This window comes from Amblyraja radiata, chromosome 10 (genome assembly GCF_010909765.2).
Source record: "Amblyraja radiata isolate CabotCenter1 chromosome 10, sAmbRad1.1.pri, whole genome shotgun sequence".
Taxonomy (NCBI): Eukaryota; Metazoa; Chordata; class Chondrichthyes; order Rajiformes; family Rajidae; genus Amblyraja; species Amblyraja radiata.
The window spans coordinates 3,476,991-3,503,920 of record NC_045965.1 but is presented as its reverse complement, the minus strand read 5'-3'; the positions used below and the strand labels follow the sequence as shown (position 1 = coordinate 3,503,920).

The 26,930-nt window shown below is 46.5% G+C and overlaps 1 long non-coding RNA gene across 1 annotated transcript in view; it reads right to left on the bottom strand.

Annotated features, from left to right (window-relative positions):
* Positions 1-26,930, bottom strand: part of LOC116977452 — a 72,851-nt gene that overhangs the window by 10,507 nt on the left and 35,414 nt on the right. The window contains exon 3 of the long non-coding RNA XR_004413221.1: positions 12,047-12,117. This is a non-coding gene — a long non-coding RNA (uncharacterized LOC116977452). The remainder of the gene's footprint in view (positions 1-12,046; positions 12,118-26,930) is intronic.

Here is a 26,930-nt window from a genome sequence, read left to right as displayed (position 1 = left end):
CTATTAACCTACAACCTATGTCTTTGGAGTGTGGGAGGAAACCGAAGACCTTGGAGAAAACCCACACAGGTCACGGGGAGAACCACTAATCAACCAGCGATCCCTGCACATTAACACTATCCTACACACACTAGGGGCAATTTACACTTATACCAAGTCAATGAACCTATGTCTTTAGCATGTGGATGGTCATAGAGTCACAATGTGGAAACAGGCCCTTTGGCCCAACTTGCCCACAACGACCAACGTGTCCCAGCTATACTAGTCCCAACTGCTCATGTTTGGTCCACATCCCTCCAAACCTTTCCTACCCATGCACCTGTCTAACTGTTTCTTAAATGTTGGAATAGTCCCTGCCTCAACTACTTCCTCTGGCAGCTTGTTCCATACACTCACCACCTTTGTGTGAAAAAGTTACCCCTCAGATTCCTATTAAATCTTTTCCCCCTCACCTTAAACCTATGTCCTCTGGTCCTCGATTCACCTACTTTGGGCAAGAGACTCTGTGTATCTACTCGATCTATTCCTCTTATGATTGTATACACCTCTATAAGATCTCCCCTCATCCCCCTGCGCTGCAAGGAATAGAGTCCCAGTCTGCTCAACCTCTCCCTATAGCTCACGCCCTCTCGTCCTGGCAAAATCCTCTCTCTACCCTGAAAACAGAGGTTCTTGGAAAAAATCCACACAGGTCTCGGGGAGAACGTACAAACTCCATACAGACAGCACCCGCAGTCAGGATTGAACCCGGGTCTCTGGCACTGTAAGGCAGCAGCTCTACTGCTGCACGACTAATTGAACAGCATTGAATTGATCAATGGTACAACCACCCCATTCCATGTGAATCACAATACTTTCCTTGGAATACAGCACTAACTTTCTGACAGATAAAAACCAGATTATCGTTGTGCAAATCAAAAATACTTGACACCGTGTAAGAAGGAACTGAAGATGTTGGTTTAAACTGAAGATAGACGCAAAATGCTGGAGTAACTCAGCGGGACAGGCAGTGTCTGTGGAGAAAAAGGGTAGGTGACGTTTTGGTTTGAGACCCTTGTTCAGACAGTGTGGGAGGAAACCGGAGCACCCAGAGAAAATCCATGCTGTCACAGAGAGAACGTACAAACTCCACGCAGACCGCACCCATAGTCAGGATGCAACTCGTGTCTGTGGCGCTGTAAGGCAGCAACTCTACCACTCTGTGTGACTAAACCCCAATCAACAGAAATGACTGCACCTCACTACAGGAATGTATCTCTGTTCCATGTCCCATGCTGACTGCCCTGTGAGCACAGTGAATGCCCAGCCTTAGAGCCTAATGCCAACAGTCTCAGGGCTGTGCACATCCCTGCTGTTGGGATGTGCACAGGTTTGAAGCTGCCCAAACCTTCTTTCTGCCAGGGAGGAGCTCACTGTTACCACAACTCTAAGCATCGACTTGCTTCCACAGAATGGGGACGCACACAGTCCCATGTGAATGTTATAGGGTCAGTGCAATGAAGGACACAGTGCTGTAGTAACTCAGCGGTTCAGGCAGCATCTGTGGAGAACATGGATAGGTGACGTTTCACAGAGTGCTGGAGTAACTCAGCGGGTCAGGCAGCATCTGTGGAGAACATGGATAGGTGACGTTTCACAGAGTGCTGGAGTAACTCAGCGGGTCAGGCAGCATCTGTGGAGAACATGGATAGGTGACGTTTCACAGAGTGCTGGAGTAACTCAGCGGGTCAGGCAGCATCTGTGGAGAACATGGATAGGTGACGTTTCACAGAGTGCTGGAGTAACTCAGCGGGTCATGCAACATCTGTGGAGAACATGGATAGGTGACGTTTCACAGAGTGCTGGAGTAACTCAGCGGGTCAGGCAGCATTTCTGGAGAATATGGATAGGTAACGTTTCATGTCGGACCCTTCTTCAGAGCAATAACATTGCTTTATCTACACATTAACCTTGAGACCAATTCCATGAAATAGTATTGATGGGTACAAGATGGAAAATTGGAGCCTGAAGAAGGGTCTTGACCTGAAACGTCACCTATTCCTTTTCTCCAGAGATGCTGTCTGACCCGCTGAGTTACTCCAGCTTGTTGCGTCTAACATAGCTGCCAGGTAGGTTATTTAGCCTCTTAAGTCTGTTCCACCATTTGGTAAGGTCATGGCTAATCAGTCAATTAATGTGCACGTACCTGATTACAAATCTGTAAAGCTCAGAAAGCTATTAAGATATTTATTGGCAAAATAGCTTCATTTGCCATCCACAAAAGTGATTTCTCATCCTCTTTCACCCTTTGTGTTGTGATGTGTCTGCCTTTCGTTCACCTAAAATGACCTCCAATTTAAGGACACTACCCCATCCCATATCTCCCACTCCAGCAGTGGTTTCTCCTTCCACTCCATCAGTTCCCCCTAACATCTCAAAATAAAATCTTCAATCAAATTCTCCCCAGCCGTCTAAATTGCAGCAAATAGTTAGCGCAATGTATAGTTTAGCCTTTGGGAGCGTGTGTATCAATCTGTTGACTCTCCAAGGCAAAGTATAATATATCCTTCCTAAGGCTTGGTGCCCAGATCTGCTCTGAGTAATCCGCTTACATCTGTTGCACATTAAAGGCAAATCTCTAATTTCACATCATTCATTTTCTAATGCTTTATACATCCGTTATAATTTTGCTCATGACACTTCAGCTGGGGAGAATTCTGACAAAATTGCATCAAAGGAAATCGAATCTCTCTTTCTGTCCCAACACAGGAGGCCACTTCAGGCAGTGTCAACCACTAACTATCGAGATGTATCACAGCTTGGTTTGGGAACAGCTCCATCCGAGACCACAAGAAATTATAGAGAGTTGTGGACGGAGCCCAGACCATCTCACAAACCAACCTCCCATCCATTCACCTCATCTACACTTCACGCTGCCTCGGCAAGACCAGTAGCATAATCTAGGACCCATCTCACCCCCTCTTCTCGCCTCTCCCATCGGGCAAAAGGTATAGAAGTGTGATAACGCACACCTCCAGATTCAGGGACAGTTTCTTCCTAGCTGTTATCAAACAACTGAACCATCCTATCATCAACTAGAGAGCTGTCCTGATCTCCCAACTATCTCATTGGAGACCCTCAGACTATCTTTAGTCGGACTTTATCTTGCACTAAACATTATACCCTTTATCCTGTATCTGTACACTGGGGATGGCTTGATTGTAATCATGTATAGTCTCTCCGCTGACTGGATAGTGCTCCTTGGAGTACAGGAACCTGAGGGGTGATCTTATAGAGTTGTATAAAACCATGAGGGGAATCAGTAGGGTGAATGCGCAATGTCTTTCACCCAGAATCAAGAACGAGAGGACATAGGTTAAGGTGAGAGGGCAAACGTTTAACAGGAACCTGAGAGGCAACTTTTTCACACAGAAGGTGGTGGGTATATGGAACGAGTTGCCAGAAGAGTTAATTGAGGCATCTATAATAACATGGACAGGAAAGATTTAGAGGTCGGTGGGCAAAAACACGGGCAGATGTGACCAGCTTAGATGGGCATCTTGGTTGGGCATGCATGATTTGGGACGAAGGGCCTGTTTCCATATATGACTGCATGACTCTGTGCCTCTGATCATCGGTGAATGGGCCACCCAGTCTATGTGGGCACCACAGAACCCTCGATGAAATATCAGAGACAGCAAACTTTCAGGAGCTGATTGATGGTCAAGTAAGAATTACAAAATGGTTTTAAAGTGGAATCTTCGACACCAGACTCCAACTCCTACTCCTGAGGCCGAGCACGTGAGCTGCAGCGGTGGAGCAGCGGTGGAACAGCGGCTGAGGTCACCGCGGTTACGCTTGGCCAGGCCAACCCTGCAACGCCGCCAGGACAACAGAGCTTCATGATCAGGTCAAGATCCCTGCACTTACAACAACTGGGACGTGGCAATGGCACCAAACTGGTGACTCTGTGTACTGTCTCAGTGGTGTACTGCTAAACACTTGTACTGTATCTGAGATGCGTATCTAAGATGTATCTAAGTGCTTATGTATAGTGGTACTTGTGCTGAACTGTTTACAAAGATGAATTTCACTGTGACAACGTGACATGTGACAATAAAGTACAACACTCTGAAGACAACAGCAGCAGAATTCCGATCACCACAAAATATTCACTTATCCCTTTTCCTTCCTTAGCCTTTGGGAGAAAAAGAGAACCCATAGACGACGGGTTGATTAATATCTGCCGAGCTGTCATCTAGGTGAGGCCATCTGGACTGATTTAACAAACATACCTTCAGGGTGGAGGTGATGAGATGGATTGCCGAGGGGAGCGAGGGGTAATTCTGCCCAGAGCCACTGCGTGGAAGCAACACGGAACTGCTCCTTAATCTACGTGGCAGGGGGGATGTCTGACATCTGATGGGATTCATCTGCCAGCAACTTCCCCCCCTATCAAATGACCAAGGCTGTAAAAACACAGAGGCGCTCACGACTCCTAGGCTGTGTATTCAGGGTCCAAATGTCCTTGAAGCATCCTGATATAGTTGATGCCCGTCCATCATCTGTACAAAGTCATTGCTGGTTCACAGATTGTTCCCACAGATGTTCACATCCTTGATATTTATAACAACTTCAATCCGAAATATTGGTGCCAACACATGGCTCCTCGTGTATACTTTAGTTTAGTTTAGTTTATAGATACAGCGCAGAAACAGGCCCTTCGGACCACCAAGTCCGTGCCGACCAGCGATCCCCGCACACTAACACTATCCTACACACACTAGGGATAATTCACATTTATACCAAGCCATTTAACCTACAAACCTGTACGTCTTTGGAGTGTGGGAGGAAACCAAAGATCCTGGAGAAAACCCACGCGGTCATGGGGAGAACGTGCAAACTCCATACAGACAGCACCCATAGTCTGGATCGAACCTGGGTCTGAAAGCCCTGGAAGGCAGCAACTCTACCGCTGTGCCACCGTGCCACCTAGAGCAATCACTGGCTCAGTGTAATCTGCTATTCCTATACACTTGTACTTAACAAAGATTGTGCGTGAGAATAAAATGAATTTCACTGCACCTTGTGACAATAAAGTTGAACCATTGAGATGGGGTCCACTGGTCTACAGGAAGGGCCGGTGTGCTATTGTTGGAAGGACAGCGTATTTCGACCACACATTATGTCTCAAAGGCTGATGCACTGATTGTATTTTGCTCGCAGTTGGAGAAGCATCTTTCGGGCTGACTACACTAACTCAGTGTGCTTCTGGCCCAATGCTCCTGATCAACCCTGGCATGGATGCACAGCAGAAGCAGATAGAAATGACCCAGTTAATACTTGCTGGGTGGGAGAAGCAGTTTTGATTCTCGGGTGCGTTCGGCCTGTGCAGATTTTAAATATAATTTTAACTGTGGCCTAACACTACAATGCTAAACTCACTTTCAGCTGATGTCCACTCACAATCATGAGAGGAAGAGATCAGGTCGATGCACAGAGTCTCTTGTCCCATGTAGGTGAATCGAGGAATTAAAGAAAGTTCTTTTAGGAAGGAGACGAGGTGAAATTTCTTTAGTCAGAGGGCAGTAAATCTGTGGAATTCTTTGCCACAGAAGGCCGTGGAGGAAGTCGTGGATATTTTTAAGGCAGAGATAGATAGATTCTTGTATTAGTACGGGTGTCAGGGGTTATGGGGAGAAGGCAGGAGAATGGGGTCAGGAGAGAGAGATAGATCAGCCATGATTGAATGCTGGAGTAGACTTGATGGGCCGAATGGCCTAATTCTACTCCTATCGCTTATGACCTTAGGACCAGAGGTCATAGGTTTAAGGTGAAGGGGAAAGGTTTTAACAGGAATCTGAGGGGTAACTTTTTCACACATGGGTGTATGGAACAAGCTGCCAGAGGAGGTAGTGGAGGCTGTGACTATCCCAACATTTAAGAAACAGTTAGAGACATGCACATGGATAGGACGGGTTTGGAGATATATGGAATTAGTGTAGATGGGACATTGTTGGCCAGTTTGGGCAAGTTGGGCTGGAGGGCCTGTTTCCACACCGTATCACTCAATGACTCCATGACACTGCCCTAATGTGATGTGACATGTATATTTAAGGCTTTTGCATTATGCATGCTTGGTTTTTGGATCAATCTGTCTGCTGTTCTACAAAGAAGACTGCAAAAAGTTGCAAACACTGCCCAGTCCATCACCGGCTCTGACCTCCCCACCATCGAAGGGATCAATCATAGTAGCTGCCTCAAAAAGGCAGCCAGCATCATCAGAGACCCACATCACCCTGGCCACACACTCATTTCACCACTGCCATCGGGAAGAAGGCACTGGAGCCTGAAAATAGTAACGTCCAGGTTCAGGAACAGCTACTTCCCCACAGCCATCAAGCTATTAACCTTTACAGCCTACATTAAACTCTGAACAAAATAGACTATTATTGTTATTACACCATATTGTTGTTTGTTTTTTTCTGTGTATGTATGTGTACGTGTGTATGTATATATATGTAATGTATATGTGAGTATGTGTATATATACACACAACAAACTTTTTTTTCTCGTTTATCATATTGTTTACAGTGTACTATATTGACATATTGTGTTGTGCTGCAGCAAGCAAGAATTCCATTGTTCTATCTGGGACACATGACAATAAAACACGTTTGACTCCTGCTTGGTGGGACCATGCCTTTCTGTGTTACTTTGCCACAGGGAATTTGAAAGCACTGGATGATTTGTGAGAGATGATTTTGCGCTGCTTGGTAAGTCAGCTATCAGATTGGTAAGCAGGTAGCCTTACTGATTGTGATGCTGCACTACATTACAGAGACCAGAACCAGCCTGCCTGGTGCAGTGTTGTTCACACTATAGGAAGGGGGTTTAGAAAGGAACTGCAGATGCTGGTGAACTGCAGAGGGGAAGCAGTGAGAGAGGGTCTCAGAGAAAGTGAAGACGTCTGAGGAGGCTAAAGAAGGGTTCTGATCAGAAATATCACCTGCCCTTTTTCCTCAGAACATCTGAATCGCAACCACAGTTAGTGTGAATGCCATGTTGGCACCTCAGGCCCTTTGCCTGAAACATCCAACCCTGAAACCACCAATCTGTACCCTTCAGTACAGCTCTGTACTTACGATCTTAGTCATGCTGATGGTCTCTAAAGCCTAAAGGGCCTGTCCCACTGAGGCAATTTTTTTCGACGACTGCCGGCGACCGTCACAGTCGTAGCAGGTCACTGAAAAAGCGGCGACTGGAGCCCCCCCCCCCCCCCCCCCCACGACAATGTCTACGAGTCGATGTCAAGCTACGGCAAGCTACCGAGAACCGGCAACCGATTAGGATGTTCACCTATGACCACACCTACGACAACCAACGACCGCATGGTGAGAACCTATGACAAATGGTTAACCTACGTCCACCCACGACAAGCTACGACAAGCAACGACCCTGTCGGCGACAACTGAAGACAATTCAGTCGCCGGTACCTGTCGCCGGTTGACGTAGGTAGTCGCCAATGGAATTCACCAAAGTCAGCACCTGGCAACAACCTGCGTCATCCTGGCGACAACCTACGACAGCAGCTACGTCAGGAGAAGACAGGCAACGTCAAGCCCACAGTCGCCAAAAAGTTTTGAACATTTCAAAATCCAGCGGCGACCAGAAAAATGTTACGACTCTTTACGCGACTTGAGGAGACGACTCACGACCATACAGGCGTGAAAATGTACAGACTCACATGTTCTCATGTAGAGTACGCATTCTACCCAAGTACTGTGAATGCGCAGAGTCTTTTCTCAATGTTAAGGAAATCAAGTATTTGAAGATATAGGTTTAAGGTCAGGAAACCTGAAGGACAACTTTACACAGAGAGTGGTGAGTGTATGGGACAAGCTGCCAGAGGAGGTAGTTGAGGCAGGGGCTATAACAGCATTTAATACACACTTGGACAGGTGCATCGATAGGAGAGGATTTGGGTGATATGGGCCAACCACAGATAAATTGAACTACCTTAGATGGACATGACATCTTGGTTAACATGACAAATTGGGCTGAGGGGACTGTTTCCGTGCTCAATGACTGGATGGCGGCATAGTGGTGCAGCGGGTAGAGCTGCTGCCTCACATCACCCGAGACCTGGTTCGATCCTGGCCTAGGGATGCTGTCTGCGTGAACTTGGCACATTCTCACCGTAACCATGTGCGTTCCCCCCGGGTGCTCCAGTTTCCTCTCACATCCCAAAGACGTGCAGGTTTCTAGGTCAATTGGCCCATTGTAAATAGCCCCTAGTGTATAGGGAGTGGATGAGAAATTGGGGTAATAGAACTAGTGTGAACGGGTGATGGATGGTCGGCATGGACCCGGTGGGTCGAAGGGCCTGTTTCCATGCTGCAACTCAAAGCTCATCTAAACGATGACATTTCCACTGTCTGTGGGAAAGATTATTACCAATTCTGTTGTATTATCAGTTGGCTGTTTGGCTTTGACTTGCTTTAAAGAAAAGACATGCTCAAGCCTCGTCTAGCAGACACGAGACATCAAAGTATTGTACAGAAGCAGTGTACACAGCCATGAGATGTCAGTGCACCAGCTCATTGTCACCTCCAGTTACACCTGAAGCATCCAGAAAAGACGTCAAGAGCCAAACTGTAATGCTGATTCTTTTTGGCGTTTTACTGCAAGTGTAATGTTTAAATTGCAAAGGCAAAGAATTCTGACGAGCGGATTCTTGACACATGCCTGGAGCCCATGTTCCCCACCTGGCTTATGGTGTGCTGTCTCGTCATTGTAGTGGACAACATGTCACGGCACATTTGCAGTGCAGTTTCGGGATTAGTACCAAGAAGTGAGAAATAAGAATTTCCGTCCCTCCGTCTGTAAAGGTCTACGAGAACGATCCCAGGAATGAGTGGGTTAACAAACGATGAGCGTTTGACAGCATTGGGCCTGTACTCGCTGGAGTTTAGAAGGATGAGGGGGCACCTCATTGAAACTTACCAAATATTGAAAGGCCTGGGCAGGATGTTTCCACCAGTGGAAGAGTCTAGGACCAGAGGTCATAGCCTCAGAATTAAAGGACGATCCTTTCGGACGGAGATAGGGAGGAATTTCTTTAGTCAGAGGGTGGTGAATCTGTGGAATCCAGATTGTGGATCTGTGGAACGTGGAATTCTTTGCCACAGAACGTTGTGGAGGCCGTCAATCAATATTTTAAAGGCAGAGATAGATAGATTCTTGATTAGTACAGGTGCTAAGGGTTATGTGGAGAAGGCAGGAGAATGGGGTTGAGGGAAAGATAGATCAGCCACGGAATAGACTTGATGGGTCGAACGGCCTAATTCTGCTCCTTTCACTTTTGAACATGAACAAAACTCAGGATGCCACCGGAACACCGAATCCCCTCCTCCTCAACCTTGCTGTCTCCTGCACAACTGCAGACCAAGGGACAATGTTGCTGTGATTCATTCAAACCATCCAACAGGTAGCCCAGACATAAACTTGAATCAAGGACCAGAGGGGTAGGTTTAAGGTGAGAGAGGGCAAGATTTAATAGGAACCTGAGGGGCAACATTTCACACAGAGGGTGATTGCTATATGGAATGGGTTGCTCGAAGAAGTAGTTGAGACATATGGACACACATAGACAGGAAAGGCTTCCTGGGATATGGGCCAAAAGTGAGTAAATATGACGTCAAGATGGGGCGGTATGGTCAATTTGGGCCAAAGGGCCTGTTTCCATACTGTATGACTATGACATAGTTACTGAAAGGATGAGTGACTTGAAGGTAACATTTTGTCTGCTCCACTGTAAAATCTCCTCGAGGTATTCCTACTTTGTGGAGGTTCTCCTCCTCTCTCCAATGAGGTTCCTGCAACACCCACTCTCACTGCTCCCCCTCTATGATTCCTCCTGCTCTCCAGCTCCACCAACTTCACAACCATTGCTCTCCCTCCCTCCCCATCCTGGTTCTCCGACTCGTTTCACTGCCCTCCTGATTTTACTGATCGTGTGCCTTGTTCTCATCTTCCCCTCAGCTAAGAATGATCCAGTCTACATTTTCTTTGGACTTCATCCACTTTTAACTCGTTTTCACACCTTGCCCTTCCATATCTCTATGCCTCCCTCTCCCCCTGACTCTCAGTCTGAAGAAGGGTCTCACCCATCCCTTCTCTCCAGAAATACTGCTTGTCCCACTGAGTTATTCCAGCACTTTGTGTCTATCCTCGACTGAAAGATAAATATCAGGTGTGTTCTGTATGGAGGTATTTGTACAGAATCTTGTTGAAACTATGATCTCAAAATTCCAGTGTGGACATCACCTCTGGAGGAACCATACAAAGCTACAAACTGAGGTCTCCACCTAGATCAGAAATCCTGCCCCACTGCTTCCAGTAATGGAGATGTGCCTGGCTGCATCTTCAAGAGCTAACGAGTTCAATGTCGATGCTTAACATATAATGATTTCTTAAGACAATAGTTTTCGCCTTCATTACGTTAAATCGCAATATTATGAGATTTGAAATACATTGCACTAAATTATTCATTCATTTGCCAAATATGTTATTTCAGTGGAACTAAAAAGCCCTTCTATTCCCAAAGTGCGTCTATTATTACTCTGGGTTGCAGGAAAATAACGTGTTCCATATCTACAGTACTTGAAGTAACATTTCCCCCGCACAGATTAGTACATTCCAGGATAGACAGAAAATGCTGGAGAAACTCAGCGGTTGAGGCAGCATCTATGGAGCGAAGGAAATAGGCAACGTTTCGGGTAGAAACGGCGGAGGGGGGGGGGGGTTTGGAGAAAGAAAATGCATTGAAGAAGGGTTTCGACCCAAATCGTTGCTATTTCCTTCGCTCCATAGATGCTGCCTCACCCGCTGAGTTTCTCCAGCATTTTTGTCTACCTTCGATTTTCCAGCATCTGCAGTTCCTTCTTAGTACATTCCTGGAAGTAAGTTTAGTTTAGTATTGTTTACAGATACAGAACGGAAACATGCCCTTCGGCCCACTGAGTCCGCACTGACCAACAATCCCCCTACACCTGCACTATCCTACACACTAGGGACAATTTACAATTTTACTGAAGCCAAATTAACCCACAAACCCGCAGGTCACTGGAGTGTGGGACGAAACCAGTGCACCCGGGGCAAACCCAAGCAGGTCACGGGGAGAATGTTCAAGCTCATCAGCACCCGTGGTCAGGAGCGAACCTGTGATCAAATCCGCTCGTCATAAATGGCAGATGTAATCACACGGAAACCGCTGACAGTTTAGGTAGAAACAAGGAACTGCACGTATTGGTTTACGCAAAAAGACACAAAGTACAGGAGTCTGTGGAATTCTCTGCCTCAGAGGGCGGTGGAGGCCGGTTCTCTGGATACTTTCAAGAGAGAGCTAGATAGGGCTCTTAAAAATAGCGGAGTCAGGGGATATGGGGAGAAGGTAGGAAACGGGGTACTGATTGGGGATGATCAGCCATGATCACATTGAATGGCGGTGCTGGCTCGAAGGGCCGAATGGCCTGTTCCTGCACCTTTGGCGAATGTCTATAACTCAGCCGGTCAGACAACATTTCTGGAGAACATGGATAGGTGACTTTTCTGAAGAAGGGCCCCAACCCAAAACATCACCTATCCATGTTCTGCAGATATGCTGCCTGACCCGCTGAGTTACTCCAGCACTCTGTGAAACGTCACCTATCCATGTTCTGCAGAGATGCTGCCTGACCCGCTGAGTTACTGCAGCTTTTTGTGTCTATTCCCAGCTACTATGATCTTCTATGAACTGTGTTATTGACGGCACCACAGACTATTAGTGTAATGTACTATTACAGTTATTAATGAATTGTATTAAGGAGTCTCACGTATTATCTCTGTGTTATTGCGCCTACAAGCCTGTTAAGCTGCAGCAAGCAAGAATATTGTTCTGCTGTCGGCACTTATGATAATGAAACAATTTTGACTCTTGACAAAACAAGAACACTTTGCTGAAACAGATTTACAATGGGAAGCCGACCAACATCGAAACAAATAGAACTGTAGGTGAGAAAAGTACCTTTTTCAGCTTCGTTTTCAGTCTCCGAGGTTCATTCCACCATTCCCTCGGTCTCCCCATGCCTTGGATCTCTAGAAAACAACATATAGAAAGATTTAGTGCAGGCATTACCATTCGGTGATCAGCAGCATGATGTTTACCCCAGCTGCAATCAATATCTGAAAATGATGACACTGTTCAATATGGGCTGTCAAATGAAGCTGCAATGGGTACAGTGAAGAATGACAAGGATGTTGTCAGGACTTGAGTCGCTGAGCTACAGGGAGAGGTCGGGCAGGATAGGACGTTGTTCTTTACAGCGCAGGAAGATGAGGGGAGATCTTATGGAGGTGGACAAAATCATGAGGGGAAGAGAAAACGTGAATGCACATTGAGTCTTTTACCCAGAGTTGGGGAATCAAGAACCAGAGGACATTGGTTTCAGGGGAGTGGGGAGAGATTTAATAGGAATCAGAGGGGCAACTTATTCACATGGAGATTGGTGTGTATATGGAATGAGCTGCCAGACATGGTAGTTGAGGCAGGTACCATAACAACATTTAAAAGACATTTGGACAGCTATGAATGATATCTTTATTTCGAACGATTAAAAAAAAAAAAAGAAGAAAAGAAAAGATGAAAAGGAATAAATACAAGGAAAATTATATATATACATATATATATACATAAATACATACACACATACATACATATACATATATACATACATACATATACACATATACACACATACACATATACATAACATATATGTACATACATAAATTAAAAAATCAAAAGCCAATTTCAACATAATACACATTAGACTCGTTCGAAAAGGGATAGGAAGAAGCCTATGCTTGTCAAGTCCTACCCCCATTCATGGATTGGAAAGGTTTAGAAGGATATGGGCCAAACATATTGGCAAATGGGAATAATGTGGAGGTCAGCATGGACGATTGGGCCGAAGGGCCTGTTTCTGATGCCTTGTCCACCTCCCCTGCCTGCACACAATCTAAACCCCTCCATTTCCTGCATTTCCATGTGCCTATCTAAAAGCCTTTTAAACGCTACAATGCTATCTGCCCCTACCACCACCCCTGAGTGTTCCAGTCCCTCACCACAGACAGCACCCGTAGTCAAGATGGAACCCGGGTCTCTGGCGCAGTGAGGCAGCAACTCTACCGCTGCACCACCGTGCCGCTCATTGCTTGTTTGTAGCAGCCGCTGCCTCTTATGCAATAGTAAAGTTGACTCTTCATGTCTCACAAACGCAGGGACAGAACAAAGGGCCCAATAACTCATGTGAATGTGGGTGAAGTTACAATGTTGCTCGAGGAGTGATAAATGACCCAGCTCAGACAGCGGTGACTCATTCTGGTCAGGGCTCTGGCAACAGATGTGTTCTGCTAGACTCTTGCACGTATGTGTGTGTGTTCACTGCGAGCTGTGTGTGGCTCTGGGACTGTGGGAGTACCCAGGGATGGGACTGATGGCACAGTGTGTGTGTGTGTGTGTGTGTGTGTGTGTGTGTGTGTGTGTGTGTGTGTGTGTGTGTGTGTGTGTGTGTGTGTGTACCCGAGTTGTGTGTGTGTACCCGAGTTGTGTGTGTGTGTGTGTGTACCCGAGTTGTGTGTGTGTGTGTGTGTGTATGTGTGTGTGTGTGTGTGTGTGTGTGTGTGTGTGTGTATGTGTGTGTGTACCCGAGTTGTGTGTGTGTGTGTTTGTGTTTGTGTTTGTGTTTGTGTGTGTGTGTGTGTGTTTGAGTGAGTGAGTGAGTGAGTGAGTGAGTGAGTGAGTGAGTGAGTGAGTGAGTGAGTGAGTGAGTGAGTGAGTGAGTGTGTGTGTGTGTGTGTGTGTGTGTGTGTGTGTGTGTGTGTGTGTGTGTGTGTGTGTTTGAGTGAGTGAGTGAGTGAGTGAGTGAGTGAGTGAGTGAGTGAGTGAGTGAGTGAGTGAGTGTGTGTGTGTGTGTGTTTGTGTTTGTGTTTGTGTTTGTGTGTGTGTGTGTGTGTGTGTTTGAGTGAGTGAGTGAGTGAGTGAGTGAGTGAGTGAGTGAGTGAGTGAGTGAGTGAGTGAGTGAGTGAGTGAGTGAGTGAGTGAGTGAGTGAGTGAGTGAGTGTGTGTGTGTGTGTGTGTGTGTGTGTGTGTGTGTGTGTGTGTGTGTGTGTGTGTGTGTGTGTGTGCATCTCTGGGAGTGTAGGGGCACCAGGGGATGGGAGTGATGGAACCCCACGGAGCTTGCTGCAAAGTACAACTATCAGGGGTATGAGGCTGAGCTGCAGCTGGCAGCATCAATACACTGACTGTCTCCGGCACTGACTCACTCACTGGGTGTGGCACTGCACCACGCAGTCAACGGAGATTGGGCAACGTTTCACAGTCTGTGGGACCGCGATCCCTGTACGTACTACCACACTCCAAAGACGTACAGGTTTGTAGCTTAATTGGCTTAGTATAATTGTTAATTCTCCCTCGTGTGTGCAGGATTGTGTTAATGTGTGGGGATCGCTGGTCGGTGTGGACTTGGTGGGCCGAAGGGCCTGTTTCCATGCTGTATCTCTAAACTAAACTAAAAGATGGCCATCTCCATGTAGACCTTGCCCTGAGGTACATGATGTCCTGCCTTTAGTAATCTCAGACTCCATTCTGGAGAAATAGTTGGCAAAATTCTACCGGGCAACACAGGCAGATAAACTCATTGATTAATTTGTATCAAAGTCACACTGAGGACAAGAGCATAAGTGTACATCATACAACCAGGTCTTTCAACCTCAGAGATATAGCAAGGAAACAGTCCCTTCGGCCCACTGAGTCTGTGCCGACCAGTGATTCCCGTACACCAGCACTATACTACGCACTAGGGCCAATTTACAATTTTACCAAAACCATTTAAGCTACAAACCTGTATGTATATCATGTATAGTCTTTTCTTTGACTAGATAGCACCCAAACAAAAACGTTTCACTGTACCTCGGTACAAATGACAATAATAAACTAACCTAAACTAAAAATTGATGATCTACTCTTGAATTGAGAATCCCGACCACTGATACAAAGCAAGTAAAATAACTTTCTTCTTGCAAAGCCACTACTTGTCAAACAGATTTGTGTGATTAGCAATCAGTAGCTGAGGCAAGGTTATGATACATATGTCTAACCCACTGAGTTCCTCCAGCACTTTTGTGTTTTGCTCCAGATTCCAGCTTGGAATGATGATGGGGTACCATAATGATGGGGTACCATTCGGCACATCAATTACGTTACCAGACAGATGCTAAAACAATCACAGGCAAGGATTGGAAGTTAAAACTAACGTTAAGGCAATTAAAACAATGCAGGGCCATATATGATCAACATATGGGCTAACTGGACCAACAGTCCCTGCAAACGTTCAGTTATGCCCAAGGGTTTTTTCTTGCAAGACAAATGCAAACTGCTTAATGTGATTTATATTCCATCGAGACAAACCGCAATTCACCTATGAAATGGAACATTTTACTTCACTGCTGTTTTCACAATTTGAAGGCGGCATGATGGAGCTGCAGTAGAGACCCAGGTTCCATCCTGACTACAGGTACTGTCTGTACGGAATTTGTACGTTCTCCCAGTGACCTGCGTGGGTTTTCTCCAGGTGCTTCGGTTTCCTCCCACACTCCAAAGACGTGCAGGTTTGTAGGTTAATTAGCTTGATATAAGTGAAAATTGTCCCTAGTGTGTGTTGGAGAGTGTTAATAGAGGCATAGAGTGATACAATGTGGAAACAGGCCCTTCAGCCCAACTCGCCCACACCGGCCAACAATGTCCCAGCTACACTAGTCCCACTTGCCTGCGCTTGGTCCATATCCCTCCAAACCTGCCCTATCCATGTACTTATCCAACTGTTTCTTAAATGATGGGATAGTCCCAGCCTCAACTACCTCATCTGGCAGCTTGTTCTATACACCCACCACCATCTATGTGAAAAAGTTACCCCTCGGATTCCTATTAAATCTTTTCCCCTTCACTTTGAACTAATGTCATCTGGTCCTCGATTCCCCTACTCTGGGCAAAAGACTCTGTGCATCTACCCGATCTATTCCTCTCATGATTTTGCATACCTCTATAAGATCATCCCTCATCCTCCTGCGCTCCATGGAATAGAGACCCAGCCTACTCAACCTCTCCCTATAGCTCACACCCTCTAGTCCTGGCAACATCCTTGTAAATCTATTCTGAACCCTTCAAGCTTGACAGTATCTTTTCTATAACATGGTGCCCAGAACTGAACACAATATTCTAAATGCGGTCTCACCAACGTCTTATACAACATGACCTCCCAACTTCTATACTCAATACTCTGACTGATGAAGGCCAAAGTCCCAAAAGCCTTTTTGACCACCTTATCTAGCTGTGACTCGACCTTCAAGGAACCATGCACCTTTACCCCTAGATCCCTCTGCTCTACAACACTACCATATACAACACCAATGTATGGAGATCACAGGTCAGTTGTACTCGGTGGGCTGAAAGGCCTGTTTCCATGCTGTATCTCTAAACTAAACTAAAGCTGCGCTGAGAGAATCACAACACAAAAGGTACAGTTTGCTGGTGGAGTTACGGCCCCAGGGTACTCAAGGATGTGGCTCTAGAAATCATGGGCGCATTGGTGTTCATTTTCCAATGTTCTATAGACTCAGGATCAGTTCCTGTGGATTGGAGGATAGCTAATGTTATCCCACTTTTCACGAAAGGAGCAAGAGAGAAAATGGGGAATTATAGACCAGTTAGCCTGACATCGGTGGTGGGGAAGATGCTGGAGTCAATTAGTAAAGTAGTAATAATGACGCATTTGGTATAGCAATAAAAGGATTAGTCCAAGTCAGCATGGATTTATGAAGAGAAATTCCTGCTTGACTAATCTTCTGGAATTAATTGAGGATGTGACATGTAAAATGGATGAAGTAGAGCCAGTGGATGTGGTGTATCTGGACTTTCAGAAAGCCTTTGATAAGGTCCCACACGGGAGATTAGTGGGCAAAATTAGAGCACATGGTATTGGGGGTAGGGTATTGACATGGATAGAGAATTGGTTGGCAGACAGGAAACAAAGAGTAGGAATAAATGGGTCCCTGTCAGAATGGCAGGCAGTGGCGAGTGGAGTGCCGCAAGGCTCGGTGCTGGGGCCGCAACTGTTTACAACATATATTAATGGCATAGATGATGGGATTAAAAGTAACATTAGCAAATTTGCAGATGACACAAAGCTGGATGGCAGTGTGAACTGTGAAGAGGATGCTAGGAGGTTGCAGGGTGACCTGGACAGGTTGAGTGAGTGGGCAGATGTGTGGCAGATGCAGTATAATATTGTGAGGTTATCTACTTTGGCCACAGGAACAAGGCAGATTTTTATCTCAATGGTGTCAGATTAGGAAAAGGGAAGTGCAACGAGACCTGGGTATCCTTGTACATCAGTCACTGAAAGTAAACATGCAGGTACAGCAGGCAGTGAAGAAAGCTAATGGCATGTTGGCCTTCATAACAAGAGGATTTGAGAATAGGAGTAAAGAGGTTCTTCTGCAGTTGTACAGGGCCTAGGTGAGACCACATCTGGAGTATTGTGTGCAGTTTTGGTCTCCTAATTTGAGGAAGGACATCCTTGCTATTAAGGGAGTGAAGCGTAGGCTCACGAGGTTAATCCCCGGGATAGCGGGACTGTCATATGAGGAAAGATTGAAAAGACTGGGCTTGTATTCACTGGAGTTTAGAAGGATCAGAGGGGATCTTATAGAAACATACACAATTATAAAAGGACTGGCCAAGCTAGTTGCAGGAAAAAATGTTCCCAATGTTGGGGGAGTCCAGAACCAGGGGGCACAGTCTAAGATTAAAGGGGGGGCTATTTGAAACTGAGATGAGAGGAAACCTTTTCACCCAGAGAGTTGTGAATTTGTGGAATTCTCTACAAAAGAAGGCAGGAGAGGCCAATTCACTGCATACATTTAAAAGAGAGTTAGATAGAGCTCTAGGGGCTAGCGGAATCAAGGGGGTATGGAGAGAAGGCAGGCACGGGATACTGATTGTGGAAGATCAGCTAAGTTCACAATGAATGGCGGTGCTGGTTCGAAGGGCCGAATGGCCTCCTCCTTCACCTATTGTCTATGTTTCTATGTCTGTTAGCACTATTCCTCTTTTTGACATTCTCTTTAAACATTCTACGTGCGTAGATTTTTTTCACTTTCAGCATATTTGTGTCTATCACTGATTTTAGGCACATCGATTTTACACATGGGCAGAGACATTCCAGTCATTTCATTGCCTGCTCCGATACAATAAACAAATTCACGTTTAATGGTGAAACGAGGAACTGCAGACGCCGGCTTACACAGAAGGAAACAGTGTTGGGACCCTTCTTCAGACCTGGGGGACCCGTCTAGGAACGTTACCTATCCATGTTTAAACTATCCATGTTCTCCAGAGATGTTGCCTGACCCGCTGAGTTACTCCAGCACTCTGTGAAACATCACCTGTCCATGTTCTCTACAGATGCTGCCTGACCCGCTGAGTTACTCCAGCACTCTGTGAAACGTCACCTATCCATGTTCTCCACAGATGCTGCCTGACCCGCTGAGTTACTCCAGCACTCTGTGAAACGTCACCTATCCATGTTCTCCACAGATTCTGCCTGACCCGCTGAGTTATTCCAGCACTCTGAGTCCTTTCAGGTTTAATATTTCCATCTCCCGCCCCCAGCCACAGTGCGCTGGCCCAGGGTGTGTGCGCTTATCTGGAAGTTTAATTAAATTAGTTTTATCTCTGTAGTTGGCCATGAGACTGCCAGGCAATGTAAACATCCTCAACAAGCTGCATGTTTTATAAACTAGGTAAAGCAAACAACAAAATAATTGATGCAAAGCAATTCTGACCCGTGTAAAACTGTCTGAACTAAGCTTACTGGCAAGAAAACATTGCTGAGCTGATGTTGGAGTCTTGGCAGTAACTGTAAGGTGTAAGCACACGTTAGGTGCCAGGGACGGCACAGTGACACAGTGGTAGATCTGCTGCCTTACAGCTCCTGAGACACAAATTTGATCCTCGGCTGCTGTCTGTACGGAGTTTGTACATTTTTTCCTGTGACCAGGTTGCTCTAGTTTCATCATTAGCTGTGAGGAGGATGCTAGGAGACTGCAAGGTGACTTGGATAGGCTGGGTGAGTGGGCAAATGTTTGGCAGATGCAGTATAATGTGGATAAATGTGAGGTTATCCATTTTGGTGGCAAAAACAGGAAAGCAGACTATTATCTAAATGGTGGCCGACTAGGGAAAGGGGAGATGCAGCGAGACCTGGGTGTCATGGTACACCAGTCATTGAAAGTAGGCATGCAGGTGCAGCAGGCAGTGAAGAAAGCGAATGGTATGTTAGCTTTCATAGCAAAAGGATTTGAGTATAGGAGCAGGGAGGTTCTACTGCAGTTGTACAGGGTCTTGGTGAGACCACACCTGGAGTATTGCGTACAGTTTTGGTCTCCAAATCTGAGGAAGGACATTATTGCCATAGAGGGAGTGCAGAGAAGGTTCACCAGACTGATTCCTGGGATGTCAGGACTGTCTTATGAAGAAAGACTGGATAGACTTGGTTTATACTCTCTAGAATTTAGGAGATTGAGAGAGGATCTTATAGAAACTTATAAAATTCTTAAGGGGTTGGACAGGCTAGATGCAGGAAGATTGCTCCCGATGTTGGGGAAGTCCAGGACAAGGGGTCACAGCTTAAGGATAAGGGGGAAATCCTTTAAAACCGAGATGAGAAGAACTTTTTTCACACAGAGAGTGGTGCATCTCTGGAACTCTCTGCCACAGAGGGTAGTCGAGGCCAGTTCATTGGCTATATTTAAGAGGGAGTTAGATGTGGCCCTTGTGGCTAAGGGGATCAGAGGGTATGGAGAGAACGCAGGTACGGGATACTGAGTTGGATGATCAGCCATGATCATATTGAATGGCGGTGCAGGCTCGAAGGGCCGAATGGCCTACTCCTGCACCTAATTTCTATGTTTCTATGTTTCTATCCCACAATCCAAAGAAGTACAGGTTTGCACATATAACCATATAACAATTACAGCATGGAAACAGGCCATCTCGGCCCTTCTAGTCCGTGCCGAACACTTACTCTCACCTAGTCCCATCTACCTGCACTCAGACCATAACCCTCCATTCCTTTCCCGTCCATATACCTATCCAATTTATTTTTAATTGATAAAATCAAACCTGCCTCCACCACTTCCACTGGAAGCTCATTCCACACAGCTACCACTCTCTGAGTAAAGAAGTTCTCCCTCATGTTACCCCTAAACTTCTGTCCCGTAATTCTCAAATCATGTCCTCTTGTTTGAATCTTCCCTACTCTCAATGGAAAAAGCTCATCCTATAATTGGCTTCAGTAAAAAATTGTAAATTGTCCCTAGTGTGTAGGATTAATTTACGGGGCAATCACTGGTCGGTGGGCTGAAGGGCCTGATTCCTGGCAGTACCTCTAAAGTCTAAAGTACAGTTTGAAGTGTTAGTAACGCTATTTGTGATGTTGGTGCTAAAACTACTGGCAAACTGGTGAAGTTTGTAAAGGCTGTAAGAAGATGAAGATGATAAACTCTACAGTATAATGGTTGACAATGATGGGAAACTCCAAACCCTGGGTCAGAGCTGAAACATCTTGGGCAGAGTTGCTCATGTGATGTAGTGTGTGGAATAAATGAATCACACAAGGCTGTTGAAACAAATGATGCAGATACATGGCCTTAAAAGGCAAATTAGATCCTTCCGACCATTTCCTGCAGGGGTTTGGTTTTATCCATACATCCCCTCTCTCTGGGTATGATAACTTTTGCAGGCTTTGAGCCCTTTATCAAGTTTTCCAGCGGTTCTAAGTTGAGGTTCTGCGGAGAACGCCTGAGGCAACTCAGTCCCCTGAGCCACAACGGAATCATTACTGCGTCTGCTTTGTGAATGGAAGAACGTCACGTTCTATGTAAACATGGAGCGGCACGTGGGCGCAGCAGTAGAGCTACTGTCTCGCAGCACCCGGGTTCCAGGTACTGCCTGTGTGGAGTTTGCACGTTCTCCCCATGACCTGCATAGGTTTTCTCCAAGATCTTCGGTTTCCTCCCACACTCCAAAGATATACAGGTTTGTAGGTTAATTGGCTTGGCATAAATGTAAATTGTCACTAGTGTGTGTAGGATAGTGTTAATCATAAGAGCATAAGGGAGAATCTTATTTCAAGGCTCATGTCACACATCTAATGTTAAATTGTCCCTTGTGTGTGTGTGTAGGGTAGTGTTAATGTGTGGGGATCGCTGGTCGGTGCAGACTCGGTGGGCCGATGGGCCTGTTTCTGCGCTGTATCTCTAAACTAAACTAAAATAACATCTTTGGAGATGAACAAAACACATATTGTAGTGGGAACTCAACAGGTCAGGCAGCAAGTGTGGAGGAAATGAATAGACAATGAATGGGAGAGTGGGAGAGTGTTTTATTCCTTGAAGCACAGGAGGACGAGGGGTGATCTTATAGAGGTGTATAAAATCATGAGAGGAATAGTTTGGCTAAACGTAATGAGTCTTCTGCTCATAGTAGGGAATCCAGAGGTTTAAGGTGGAAAGATTTAATGGGAACCTCAGGGGTAACTTTCTCACACAAAGGGTGGTGGGTGTATGGAACAAGCTGCCAGAGGAGGTAGTTGAGGCTGGGACTATCACAATGTTTAAGAAACAGTTAGACAGGTTCATGGATAGGACAGGTTTGGAGGGAAATGGACCAAACGCAGGTAGGTGGGAAGAGTGAAGCTGGGACATGTTGCTCGGTGTGGGCAAGTTGGGCCAAAGGGCCTGTTTCCCCGCTGTATCGCTCTATGACTCTAATGTCTCTGGTTGGACCCTTCATCAAACATTGGACAGACGCCCCCAACCCAAAACGCCGTCTGCCAATTTCCCTTCACAGAAGTTGCCTGAGGGCAGATGTTTGCTGAAGATTCCAGCATCAGCAACCTCTTGTGTCTCCTGTGGTACAGCGGGTAGATCCCGACCTCGAGGTGCTGTCTGTGTGGAGTTTGCACGTTCTCCCTGTGACCATGTGGGTTTCCCCCAGGTGCTCTGGTTTCCTACCACATCCCAAAGACGTGCAGGTTAGTAGGTTAATTGTGGAGGGAGTTGAACAGGAAGTGGGATAACATAGAACTAGGATGATCAATGGTCAGCGTGGACTCAGTGGGCCGAAGGGCCTGGTAACATGTGACATCTCTAAACTAAATTCCAAGGTAATTGGACTTTGCTGCTTGAGAACAGGAATATCAGGGCCATCACAAAACCAAAGGATTGTAAGTTGTACAATTCTACTGTGATCTTTATTATTGTGAGCCCTTGTAGCTCGCTGACCCCAGGGATATTGGAGGTGGTGATGGACGTGCAAGGTTTAGGGTTGGAGAAATCATCCTCCGCCTACGCCGCATCTGTTCCCAGGATGAGACATTTCATACCAGGGCATCGGAAATGTCCTCGTTCTTCAGGGAACGGGGATTCCCCTCCGCCACCATAGATGAGGCTCACACCACGGTCTCATCCATACCCCGTAACACTGCTCTCTCTCCCCATCCCCGCACACGCAACAAGGGCAGAGTCCCTCTGGTCCTCACCTTTCACCCCACCAGCCGGCAAATACAACACATAATCCTCCGCCATTTCCGCCACCTCCAACGTGACCCCACCACTCGCCACATCTTCCCATCTCCCCCCGTGTCTGCCTTCCGCAAAGACCGCTCCCTCCGCAACTCCCTCGTCAATTCTTCCCTTCCCTCCCGCACCACCCCCTCCCCGGGCACTTTCCGTTGCAACCGCAAGAAATGCAACACCTGTCCCTTCACCTCCCCCCTCGACTCCATTCAAGGTCCCAAGCAGTCGTTCCAGGTGCGACAAAGGTTCACCTGTATCTCCTCCAACCTCATCTACTGCATCCGCTGCTCTAGATGTCAGCTGATTTACATCGGGGAGACTAAGCGTAGGTTGGGCGATCGTTTCGCCGAACACCTCCGCTCAGTCCGCAATAACCTACCTGAACTCCCGGTGGCTCAGCACTTCAACTCCCCCCCCCCCATTCCCAATCCGACCTCTCTGTCCTGGGTCTCCTCCATTGCCAGAGTGAGCAACAGCGGAAATTGGAGGAACAGCACCTCATATTCCATCTGGGGACCTTGCGTCCTTATGGCATTAACATTGAATTCTCCCAATTTGGCTAGCCCTTGCTGTCTCCTTCCCTTCCTTAACCCTCTAGCTGTCTCCTCCCACCCTCCCATCCGCCCGCCCTCGGGTTCCTCCTCCTCCTCCCCTTTTCCTTCTTTCTTCCACCCCCCACCCCTCATCAGTCTGAAGAAGGGTTTCGGCCCGAAACGTCGCCTATTTCCTTCGCTCCATAGATGCTGCTGCACCCGCTGAGTTTCCCCAGCAATTTTGTGTACCTTCATCTGTACCCCGTATTCCCGCTCTCAACATCTACCTGTTACGGTCGAAGTTTGGTTTCAACGTTGAGGAATCGTGATCTTGGGCAGAAAACTGAGAGATGAGGGGGGGACCTGATTGAAAAGTATCGAAGAGTGAAAGGCTTGTATAGAGTTGACGTGGAGAGGATGTTTCCACTAGCGGGAGAGTCTAGGAGCAGAGTTACAGGGGACGTATCTTCAAAAAGGAGATGAGGCGGAATGATGAAAGAAACCTGACTTGAGGGTGGTGAACCTGTGGAATTTATTGCTACAGACGGCAGTAGAGGCCATTTTTATCATGGAGATTGATAGGTTTTCGATGTCAAAGGTTATGGGTAAAAGGCAGGAGAATGGGGTTGAGGGGGAAAGATAGATCAGCCATGATAGAATTGCAGAGTAAACTTGATGGGCCGAATGGCCTAATTCTGTTCCCATGACTTATGAACATGCCGGCGGAGATTTTGAGAAGAGAGATCTGACATAGAGATCGTCACAAAACCAACGGAATGTAAATTATTCCAGTTCTGCCATATTTACTTTGAGAATCCTCACATGTTTTAAAAGCCGTTCTAATACATTTTTGGATCACGAGGAGAGAAAAAGAATGCGCCAATTTGGCAGCTTTCACCGCAGATGTTGTCGTCAGCCTTTGTGACTGCAAGGTGATTTTCATCTAAATCCAATGTGATGGTCTGCCATCTTCTATTCCCCTGTCCATGTTGTTCATGAAAGATCAAAATAATGTCCAGGGAAAGAAGACATGATAAGCCTGCCTTTGTTCCAACGTCACATCGCATATCGCTCTCAGGAAGTGACTGGAATTTATTTTTAATCGTCTTTCTAGGTCGCTCATGTCACACATCTAAACAGTCTTTTTAGTTTTGACTGATTGATTGAGAGATGCAGCTTGAAAAACAGGCCCTTCGGCCCAGCGAGTGCATGCCGACCATCGATCGCCCAATCACGCTAGTTCTGTCTTATCACCCTGTCGCATACACTCCCTCCACTGCAACCTACAACCCCATACGTCTTTGGGACATGGGAGGAAATCAGAGCACCCGGAGAGACCCACGTGGTCACGGGGAGAACGTGCAAACCCCACACAAACAGTACCCAAGGGCAGGATTGAACCTGGATCTCTGCAACTGTGAGGCAGTGGCTCTATACGCTGCACCACTGTTGTTAATGGCTTTCCACTCTGAGGCCATTGGCAGGGGAAAGCCCCGGTAGTCCTGGAACCCTGGCTTTTGTTACAGTAACCATTTCCTTCACCTCACCTTTAAATCTTTCGATACCTAGCTTGAGAATTTCCTCCCACCAACATGCCACTTGCCCTCCATCTCCCTCAATCTCTTTGGCACCAAATGTTGTTCAATTGCACACAAAGTTCACTTTGATCTGTTGCCCTCTGATACAGGATGGGATGTAAATGCAATGCGCCAGGTTGGACAAGTAGTCAATGTGATAGATACAAAATGCTGGAGTAACTCAGCGGGTCAGGCAGCATCTCTGGACAATAGACAATAGACAATAGGTGCAGGAGTAGGCCATCCGGCCCTTCAGGCCAGAACCGCCATTCAATGTGATCACGGCTGATCATCCACAATCAGTACCCCATTCCTGCCTTCTCCCCATATCCCCCGACTCCGCTATCTTCAAGAGACCTATCTAGCTCTTTCCTCTGGAGAAAATGACATTTCAGATCGAGACTCTTCTTCAGACTGAGCGTCAGGGGAAAGAGAAACAAGAGATATAGATGGTGATGCAGAGAGATATAGAACAAATGTCAAAAGATATGTGTCAGGACCCGTCTGAAGAAAGTTCCCGACCCAAAAGATCACCCGTCTGCTTTCTCCAGAGATGCTGCCTGACCCGCTGAGTTGGGCCAGCATTTTGGGTCTATCTTTGGTACAAACCAGCATCGGCAGTTCCTTTTTATTACAAGAATACGAGATCTGATCGACCCAATAACCTGTTCCCAAATTTTTATCAAGCATGCAGACGCACAGATTCACCATGACTGGATTTTGGCACCAATGGGCCTCACAATGCATTCTAGGAATCTATAATTTCAAGAGTTCCATATACATCGAAGCAAACCATAGCCAAAAGAGCCTCTACTTTGTCAGTAGAAAATTCAGCATGCCTTGCCAAACTCTACAGATGCACCATAGAAAATATCCTATCGGGATGCTTCACAAAGTGGTTTGGCAATAGCCCAAGACCGCAAGACATAGCAGGGAGTTGTGGACGTGGCCCTGTCCAACACACAGACCAGACTCCCCAACATCAACTCCATCTTCACGCTGGGGTGGGAGATTGCAACCTTCACGTGGCCCGCCCTGTTTCGACTAATGCAAACAATCCGACGTGCACAATTAGATCAAATAGAACAAGTTGACCTACAACTTTAGGCTGTGCACGCCATACGCAAGAAGAAGAAGATCTTCAAGCTGCCAACATAGTCAAGGACCACTCATACCATCACCAAAGACATTCCCTCTTCTCCTCTCTCCCAGCAGGCAGAAGAAACACAAGCTGGAAAACATGTGCCACCAGATCATAAGATCATAAGTGATATTAGAGTTAGGCCATTCAGCCCATCAAGTCTACTCCGCCATTCAATCATGGCTGATCTATCTCTCCCTTCTTGCCCCATTCTCCTGTCTTCTCTCCATAACCTCTGACACCCGTACTAATAAAGAATTGATTGAAGAAAGGCTTCTTCCCCGTTGTTATCAGTATTGAACCATAACTCTGACATCGAGCTAACGATGATCTACTCTGCATTTTCCTTGACTTTCGTCCCCTTTGTTTTCTCGTTTTCATACCTTACCCTTCCATATCTCTGTGTCTCCCTCTCCCCTGGCTCTCGACCCTTCTCTCCAGAGATGCCGCCTGTCCCGCTGAGTTACTCCAGTATTTTGTGTCTATCTACTGTGTCTGTTGCGTACAGATGAGAGCAAGCTGATTCCTTTCTGGGGAAGTGACTCTCACTACATCTGTTGAACCACATGAGCAGCATCCTCCCTTGGTACGCAGGGACGTACACACCCAAGGTGTAGTCCCCATCTCCCAACCTAGCTTGAAGCTTCGATGGTACAAAAAGCTGGAGAAACTCTGCGGGTGAGGCGGCATCAATGGAGTGAAGGAAATAGGTGGTGTTTCGGGTCGAGACTGGAAAAGTCACCCATTCCTTCACTCCATAGACGCTGCCTCACCCGCTGAGTTTCTCTAGCTTTTTGTCTACCTTCAATTTTTCCAGCATCTGCAGTTCTTTGTTAAACAAATAGCTTGCAGCTTTCAATGCCTTTCTCTCACATTTGTTTCTTCATCTCTGGCCTTTGTCCATCTGCTTATCAACCCCCCATGCTTGCCTGTGTTCACTTATTTTACTTCGGAGTC